Raw genomic sequence first — 10,059 nt, 5'->3', positions numbered from 1 at the left:
GAGAGCTGCTGTAAAAGACGGTGTTACATAAGAATAATGCTGCATCCACTTTATGGGAATCACTGGCTGAGTGAGTTAATGGTTGGAGGTGAGTCCTTGAGTCCACGTCTTCAGCGTTTTAAAGCCATCCAGGAGACAGATTGGCTGTCAGGGTGTCCTCTGTGATCACTGAGGGGTCCAGTGTGTCAGCGGGTGCATATGGATGTATATTATGACCGGCTGTCTCAGATGTTCTGCAGGATTATGGGGGATGAAGGACATCTGCTACATGCATCATCTTACTGAATGCATTGGCAGGTGAAAGCTGGAGATAAACATGCACACTATGCATTTGCTTGATGGCTGCTTAGCTAATTCTGTCTATGTTTGGAGCGTTGTTTGTACAAATCCTCAGAAATGAACTTTCAGATAGGCAAGATGCAAAACAGACATGAACAATAGGGGCAGTATGGGTGTTTGACAGGGTCAGGGGGTCAGTGGGCAACAATGGTGGAGCATTTCTAAGACAATTTAAGCGTGCGATGGGTCTTTGCTGCTGCACGGTGCCAACGTGCTTGACAAAATAGCTGGCGACAGATCCGAGTCATTTTAGAAGCCGATGCAGAAACCTCAAAATTAAATGGAAACAAGTCAGAGACAGTTACGTCCACGCACGGCAAAAAATGTTGGAAAAAACAGTAGTACCTAACAGCGTGTGAACAGAAAATGAACACTGTCGCTGCTAATGTGGTGCAGAGTAGTGTCTTGGGTTCGCCTAACCGGGCTGGTTTGATACGAAGATAATAAACCGTCACATTAGTGCACCGAGCAGCAACACATCTCTTGGCAAGAAAACAAAAAAGCATATTTCCCCAAATGCCAAACTATTCCTCTAAATACCAGCAGCAGTCTTAATAATATAATCATTAATGTGTTGTTAATTGTGGTTTTCTGGACTGTAACTTTTTGGTCCAACCCCACAGTCCTGTCCAATGGACTCGGCCATTCAGCCATTAATTCATGTGATCTATTTTTGCCTTTCTGCTCGCTTGTTGTCACAGCTGGAAGATTATTAGGAGGTCTGTGTAGCAAAAACTAAAGATCAGCCTCATAGTTACTTGTAATCCTATTTGTTAAACACAAACACAAGCGTAGATATTTTTTTTTTAAAAGCCAAATCATATATTTGTGTAATTAATTGAGCTAATCTGGAGTCTTTCCCTTTACATTCTGGTGACAGCAGAGTATCCTCTGGGGTATGTACGTCACTACACCCCAAAATCCAGCAGTCGATAGTGTGTTGCAGCCGTGATGACAAACCAGCAGACCCTGCAGGAAAATCTGAGGCAATGTGGAGTAAATATAACAAAAACAGAGTAAAGCACATAAAGCAGGTTATCTGGGAACCATGACAGGCTTAGTGTCCCAAATTTTAAGGGCAGTGCATTAATGGCTTGTCGTTACGTGGAAACACAAATAACACGTCTTACCCCGAGGCTTCCCCCAAATTATTTTTATGATGAAAACCATTCAGGTGGATTCATGTGAGATGATAGCCGTGTTTTTTTCTGAACTTGCCTACAGGTGTGACCTCAGAGCTGAGGATAACTCAGGATAAATGTGACTCATCAGGCTCACGTGAACACAACCTGAAAGCCGAGGTGAGCTGAGTTTCTAGTGATTTCTACAAGCTGAACATGATCAGTATTTTCCCTCTCTTCCATGTGGAACAGGGTGTTTTGTTGCTTGATTTAGAGGATTTGTTGCACCCCTGACACAGATCTTGATTTGGGAATCTGGATGACTGCATCGGGGCGACTGTCTGCCGGGTCTCTGACATGGAGGCAGAAATCGCTGCTCCCCGGTGAAGCGTCCTGTGAGTCAGACCTTGCCTCAGTGAGCTTTTCTCAGGGGTTGCTGCAGGGCCTCGTATCCCCTCTGTCTTTTCTTGTCGCTTTCTATTTCCTTCATTCTCTTCACTCTTTTCACTCCCTCCCTCTGTGTTTCCTGCTCTGCTCATTGTCTGGGAGTAAAATCACCCTCCGTCCTTAATTCTTTTCCTTATTTTCCCCCCATTTACCGCCTGGCTGTGGAAATCAATAACGCGCCTTCGCCAGACCTCAGCCATTTAATTTGACATTTGATCCAGTCGTGGGTTATTTATGTGGAGGAGATACAAATGAATTCTTTCTCGCTCTTTCTCCCCTCCTCTTTACTCTGGAGGTAAAGCCGTCTCCAGTGGAAGTGGGCTTATGTAAGCCTCCTTGATACACCATGTCGTGATGCCCACAGGACCCCATTTATGGTGATTGGTGACGCTACCGAGTCATCGCCGGAGCTGTGGTCTAGATCCCCCATTTCAGGTCGCATGACTAATATCTCGCATGACTAGTCACATGCGTCCTGCACTTTATACAAAGCAAGGCAATTGGTAATTTAGATGGGGCCTCGCGCTGTTACGGCATCTCTGTTAGTCAAAATTAAGTCACCACCTCATTTCTGTAATCTGGATGACTCGACCGAGGTTACGACGGTGTCAGACTGAAATGTATTATTCTGTACAGCAGAGGGACGAGGTCGGTGAGATGAGAGGAAAGAAAGCAGCGGTCCTCCTCTTCACCTTTGCTTTTTTATATTCCCTGCGTGATATAACAGCACAACAATGACACGATATGAGCAAGAACTCCGGGAAACAAATTATGTGTCTTCTTTACAAATTGGATAATGCGGCCTTACATTAACTGGATTATGTTTTGTTGTTTTGCTGCATGAAAACATTGAGGTTAGAGGAAGGTCGAGGCAGCTGAAGCCTCTGAGTTCAGATCAGGAATAATTGCTATGAAGCATAAATACGGTGAAATACAATTCAACTGTCCTGCATTAAAATGTCTAAAAAAGACAATGTAAGTAATGTGGATCGCTGCTGCAGTCAGGCTGATAAACAGGAGTGAAGATCAGTCCACATTTTAATCCTGAAAATAAAAAAGTAATCTCTGGTAAAAGGTGAAAATCACAATAAATCTGGCCATTTTGAGCTGCTAATATAGAGGAGCTGCTCTACAATGTTAGAGTCATCGGTTTTCTTGAACATCAAAAGGGACAACGTCATGTACGCGGCTGTTGGGTGGTAGTCTTTCTGATTACGTATACCCTACTTTATATGCTTGAACAATTATCTTTAAATTGACAAACATCACATCTATATTCACGGCACAGTCTCTCTCTGTTAACTACCACTCTGAAATAAGGTCCCATGGAGGTTCACTGGAAGGTGCGTGACTTTGGATCGAGCGTCTCAGAGTAGGAACTGGACATAGTGAGGCATACTCGCCTTAGAAACCTAATCTCTCTAGATAACGTCGTTAGAAAAAATATTGCGTCTCAGGCCTTCTCTTTGTCTGGAGAGCACCAACAAATGACATACTTTGAGGTTTAATCTCATTGAGAAGCTATTTATTTATTTCTTCATGTGACCAAGAGACCTTACTTACAAGGCCGACACACAACAAAGCGGTTTTCTGAATTTCAGATTTTTCTACTGTCTGATAAACTGCATTTGGCAACTGTCAAAGGCAAACTAGAGCATCATTATGATTTCTATTTTGCAGCAGAGGCTTCTGTAAAAACTCTCTTGGAGTAGCGTGTTATCTTAATGCAACTTCGTATCTTGGAGGGATTCTGAGATGTTTGATTAAGATGCAGGCTCTGCTTCCTGAGATGCCTTCTGACAATAAGCCTCTCAAACTCTAAATTAAGTAAAATTCACACAAAATGTCACTAATTAAGCAGGCGAGAAAAAAAAAAACAGTTTAGAAAATGTTCTAACAAGAATATAAACTCAGCAGGTTTTCATCCCTTTAGGACGGTTTAAATGTGTTGTTGTTTCAAATCAAACAAAAAGTCTGTTGATAAATCTCGACGCAGAAACAACCAGCGCTCATGGAGACAAAACTCTGATGATAATCCTCCTAGTGAGTAGATTCCCGAAAAATAATTTAATAACCAATCGAAGTTGAAGCTTTTTATTCATCCCGAGACACAAATCTTCAGTGAGTTTGGTAAAAGGAAAAAAAAATGGCTCAAAGTAGAGGAGTGGATGAATTCTTTATGAACGTTCATCCAGTGGAAATTGAATTTCATGCAGGGGGTAATCACCGCTGCTGTCGTACAAAGTCTGCTTCAAAGGCTGGTTTTGCGTATGAACTTAAAGTTATTTTCCCCCCTGACCTCCGTCTCTGTCTTCTGTTCGACTGATGAAGATCCACACGTTGGAGCTCGTTTTTTAATCACCCTTCCACTTTCTTTCTTTAACCATCTCTTGTCTCCAAAACCCTTAAAAGCTTCCTCTGATTTCTTCCAGACGATCAGTCCCTCCCTCCTGATTGGACCATAAAGCCGTCCGGCAGAGTCGCTTTATAATTCGAGCTGGTGACTCACTGTAAAAGGCTTTTATAGAGCAGCTTCACCCACAGGTTAACAATTAATTTATGGTGGCAGATTGGTGTGTTTGTCGCTTTAGGCAGCATTTGACGCACAAAAAGCTTCACTCTCCTGTGAGCACATCTCATTTTTAGCCAGGCTGCCCTGTAGGTCCACCACGTTGGTTCAGACTGGAATATCTCAACACCTATTGGATAGATTATTATAAAATTGTGTACAGACGTTCGTGGTGCCCAGAAGATGAAGCCTAATGACCAACTTTCTCTGTAGTGCCACCATGAGGTTGGACTCCACACTAACTTTTACTTTAGTAGCACTGGAAAATGTATCGGAGCACCACTTCAATCGACATACAACACTACTCATTCCTTTTTTATATATTTTTTTCCATCTTAACTGTATAAGTTGTAGCAGTCACGTTGTGTAGGACTTTGCCATCTTTCTTTGTTTTGGGCTGATTTTTAAAATCCCTCTGGACTAACTGCAGGGGATGGTGCCTTCATGTGCTATGGTATTTATGGTAAATACCAAAAGACGACATGAAAAGTGCACATGAACACCCTCTCATGTGGTATTTTCCACTGGGCAACTCGTAGAATTTTTTGATGCCCGAGTTGCCGAGATGAGATAACCTTTCACCTTTTCAACATGGCGGCGAGCAACGGAAGATTCGTGAATGGTAAGCAATGTACACTACTAAACGTGTTTTGCTGCTGTTAGTGGATAGTTTTTGTAGCCTAAGTGTTGCTCCATTGACAATTGTAATATGATGCGTTAACACTCGGTGTCAGTTTTTAAAATACCATTATGGTTTGGTTTTACCTCCCCAGAGCAGATGCTAACAAGCGTGAATCTGTGTGTCCACCATCTTTATTTTCTCTGTACAACAACAAAAACACATGAGCACAACGCACTGGTAAATACCAGATCACAAGTGGAAAATACCATCTGTACCATAGCACATGAAGGCAGCATCAGATCACCTGTAGCAGGGTGGGGAGACGACTCCTGATTGAGAAGTGGAAGCAGCTTGGGGCGTTCCCCTCCCAGCCAGTCCTGGTGTGACGACACCCTTTTGTGAAGGCTTAAAAGAGGTGGAGAAGACACACAGGTGGCTCTCACACTCCTTCTGAATCTGTCCCTGACTCACTGAGAACCTCGTCCACTTAGATTACCAGCCAGATTACTAGGCCCTCTTGTGTTTTCTTGGCTGCCCCATGTCATTATTGTCCGAGTTGCTGACATCGGGCATCCCCTCTAGATTGACATGTGTTTTGTTTATATTTTTATGTAGGTTGGTCTGTAAGCATTTTACTACCAGTACCACCACAGAGTGATAGGAAAATCCTTTGCTAATAAATAGACAATTTACAAAAAGTCAAGTAGAGCTTTAGGGGTCTCATGGGTCAACATCATCAATAACCATGTATATAGGAAGTGGATCAGATGATTGATTAAGTAATGGGGTCTTTATTGTTGTTGCTGTGGCAGCCACAGTAAAATGTTACCTGTGGACACGCTGCTCCTGGAGTTTCACATGATAAAAGGTGAAAAAGGGTAATAAACAAAATAACAGGGGGACATATTTGCACGTTGCACAGGTGTGAAATGTCTCGACAACTATCTGATTGGGTTGTTGTGACATTTTTTGTTCAGACATTCATGTTACACTAAAGATGAGCTCTGAGATGAGTAAAGTTTCAACATATTAAATGTGCACATTGCCTACATTTATTCTGACCCGGTGCGAGCAACCAGACAGCAGTGAAAATGAGAAAGTGGAGTCAGGCATCAAACCAGCAGGGGGAGACCGTCAGTGACAGCCTGCAGTAGATCCTCACAGTGCTGTTTGTGATGTTTGCCAGCCAGCGGCCAGAGAAAGGACCATGGTGCCTGGATCTGATAAACATGCCAAAACCCCATAACTTAAAGAATATTCTGTCTTTAAAGTTGCAAAAAGGAGATATATTATTATTAAATATGTGCTCACTGGTGTCAGATTTATTCAGACAATATCATAATTGCCATGTTTGTACAAATATACAGATGAGAAGTGATCCAATATGCTGTAAATATGTAATATGTAGGAGATGTTACTGACTTGAGGTACATGTTTAAACACTGGATGTGAAGGACTCGATGAAAGTCGACCGTTAACCTCCATTTTCTCCAAAAGTGGAAGTCCAAACTGTCCAGCGTCATTAAATTAACTTTCAAGAGCCTAATCAGCTCCTCTTGATAACAAATGAAAGTTAACATTTTGATTATAGCCACTTGGTTCGTCTGTGTGCTTTAATGTGCTTATAAAGTGTCTGAAGTCCCATTCAGATGGTTCTGCTGAAAAAGGATGCTCAGCAGTGGAGGAGAGAGCTGGTGGCTGCTGATCAAGTGAATCTCAGAAGCTCATTTGTTTGTTTTTTTTGCTTTTTCTTTTGCCGACTGTTTTATTTATTTATTTATTTTTACTGGAAACTGTCAAAAGCATTTTTTTTATTTTTCAAACCGGCTCAGACAAACTGGGTGTCAAGAGCTGGGAATTGAATTCTCGAGTCCACTGAAAGGAGCGTGGATGAATCCTGTTGAGCTGCTAACTTGATTTTTGTTTTTCTTTTACGAACGCACACACAGAACGACTGTGTGTGTGTGTGTGTGTGTGTGTGTGTACGGGATTCCCTAACAGCGGTTGAACAACACTCTCAGTCACCCCTGATGTGAGCAGGAAAAACCTACTGCAGGCTCCCCATCTGTTCAACTCCAGAGTTATGGCAGAGCTCCAGTGCGTACACACACACACAGACACACAGACGCACAGACACACACACACACACACACACACACACACACACACACACACCTCATTCATAAAGTCGGTCAGATTCAGACCCCGGTCCGTGGGGAGCAGTGTGAGGTAGAGCAGCAGCAGCAGTGTTTGAGAAGCTCCTCTGAAGTCTAGTTTTAACATACTGTGCCATTTAGAGTCATTACTCAGTCACTTTGAGCGAGCGCTCAGTCTATGAAACAGTTTCCTGACTGTTCAAACACAAACTTCAATACAGCTCGAAATGAAGTGAAGTCCCAGCAAAGATGGACCAGATAGAAAAAAACAAACAAACCTTGTCTCAACTCTCCCTCGGTCACTCACAGACAGTAAATTGAGATTGTGGACACTTTAAACACTTTATTTGTTCAAATGCAGGAACTTGTAAGGGGCGCTGTGGACTTAATGCATTTTATGCTCAAATAAAATGTGGGAGAATGCAGTTCACTGTGTAATAAATAAGCAGGAGTGATTGTAAGAGGCTGTTTCTTGGCTTCCTGTTTCAGTTGAGTGACACCAGAGTAATGTTGCAGTGATTTTATTCAGAAAATCAATTCCTCTCTCATTGTTCTCAAGCCGCCGTTCAGTACATGTGTAAGTACCTCGCAGCAGGGGCTTCACAAGCCCCCAGGAAGAACGGCATTCTTCGAAGCCAACTGTCGTAGTGGCCACACCGTGTAATTACATCATCACGTGACGCACTGGCGCCCAAAAAGCCTTTTTCCCATAAGCTTATTGTACATTATTTTTGGGCGTCACAACCCCCGCGAAATGACTCATTTGACTTTCACGAGTTAAGCAAGAAAGTCTAGAAGAGCTGCAAGATTAAGGGTGCCGGGTGCTAAACTGGAAGTTAGCCGGCTCGGTAGGTGGAAGTCTGAAGTGCGCTCGCTCTATGGGCCCCGCAACGCAGAAGATCGGGGTAATTTTATTGCCGGACAGATTTTAAGGTATTTGGGGAAGGAAAGACTTCCGCGATCCCTGCAAAAAAAAAAGCAGTCACATTGTTTGCATTAAACGGCTCAGAGAAGCATTTTTGTGGGCAGCCTAAGTCCTTACTGGTTGTATTTGAGATCTTTTTGACGAGAACTGATCGTTGTTATTATGTGAAAAAGGTTTGATAAACCTCCTGAGGGCAATCGACTGTTAGACTACTTAATGGGATTAGTCACTGACTTTTAAAATGCCATGCTGTCGTTGTGAATGCTCTACCTTGCAGCATTTATGCCTGTCAAAAGTAGACAGCGCTGTAAGTGACAGGCGGGCATGATTAGGCTGGAAGGCCGGAAGGGAAAAGTAATAAAAGGTAAGACGAACTTCAAATCGTCAAGGTAACCTGAGTCATTTTTACACACACGTTGGAGCATGCATGTGTTTTTTTTGTTTTTCAAACGCAGACCTGCCAAAAACAGGTGATTCAGGGTGAGTCACCTGTTCGCAATGATTGTTTTGTTTTGGTTTTGTTCTTGTGTGTCACGAGCGACGTCATACATGTGCCAGAAAACAGGGAACAGGAGGAAGTACCACTTTATCTAACCAGGTGAACGAGTGTGCGAACGAACTGAATTTGTATCATAATCATTGATGCTCACCGAAATAAATCAAATCAAACAAATAACTTTATAAAATCATATTTATTCTTTCGTTCAAGAAGAGAAGAGACGATTCACAGACGAGTCGTTCAAGTCAAGCTGCAGAGTTGGAGTACAGCGAACACTGCTCTGCTTCTGAAAAAATACGGCCACCTTTGTCAAACCGCTCTCGACGTGTCACACTGACACCTCACCGTGAAAACACTCGAGTACAAGAAGGAAAAAAAACAAAACGATGAACTGATTTCAAAGAGCTAACTGCCAGAGGTACTGATGCAAACGGCTGACATACATCAAACTGAAGCCTCGTCTATATGATGTCGGAAAACTGCACCTCCAACGAGTAGTACGTTGGAGCGGCAGCTGTGTGATGTATATAATGGCGGGAACAGATCGTAGTCATGTATATTTAAAGACATGGATCAGTGTGGAGGGTTTATCACAGCGCTGTCTTTAATGGAAGTACGCGTACAGAAAGGTAGAGTTAAGATAACAAATGGGTGGAATAGAATAAAAGTGCATATGAAACACTGATTTTACGTACGCCATCTATTATTTTATCATTTTTTTAAGCTCTTAGCGATTCAGGCACAGCGTGAAAGAGACCTTAATGATACCTGGATGAAGTCTGCTGGGTTTTTTTGATATATTAAGGCTCGTAAATCAGTGCAGACCTTCGAGACCTGCACTGACAACTGTATTAGCACTTAACAGAAACACAAATTTGCCTCCCAAAAAAAGCAGACAAGGTGTTTCGCTTTAACTCGAGCAGGTGTTAAAGGAGGAAACTGTTTCAAGGCCTTCATCTTTGGAAGTCGCCTGTTTTTATCAACATGGATATAAGTGCCTCTTGATCATTACGGTATCAGAACCTGAACAGTAGCGATAATACATTTCTCTTTTGCAAGCACAGATATCTTCAACAATTGGGCAAAATGTACAACTTGAAAACATTTCTGACTGCCTCATTTGCACTTGAAAGATTTCTTTGTTGCAGGGAAAGCACAAGAAAAAGTTTAATAGCGGCGTATTGTTGCCTTCAGGTGTTTTCTATTCATTAGAAATACGTCTTTGATGGTGGATTGGTCAATTACTGTCAGATGTCAGAGGTATGTATAGTATTTATAGCTTCTCTGTGCCTTTTTCGTTGCATTGCAGTGTGTAAACAAGCTGAATGTACCCAACACAGGAACAGAGTTATTTCAGTGTTCAGGGGAAGCAGGTAATGAA

This window comes from Pagrus pagrus (assembly GCF_965226575.1).
Source record: "Pagrus pagrus genome assembly, chromosome: 14".
Lineage (NCBI taxonomy): Eukaryota > Metazoa > Chordata > Actinopteri > Spariformes > Sparidae > Pagrus > Pagrus pagrus.
The sequence above is the reverse complement of the archived record's forward strand: the minus strand, read 5'-3'. Positions refer to the sequence as shown.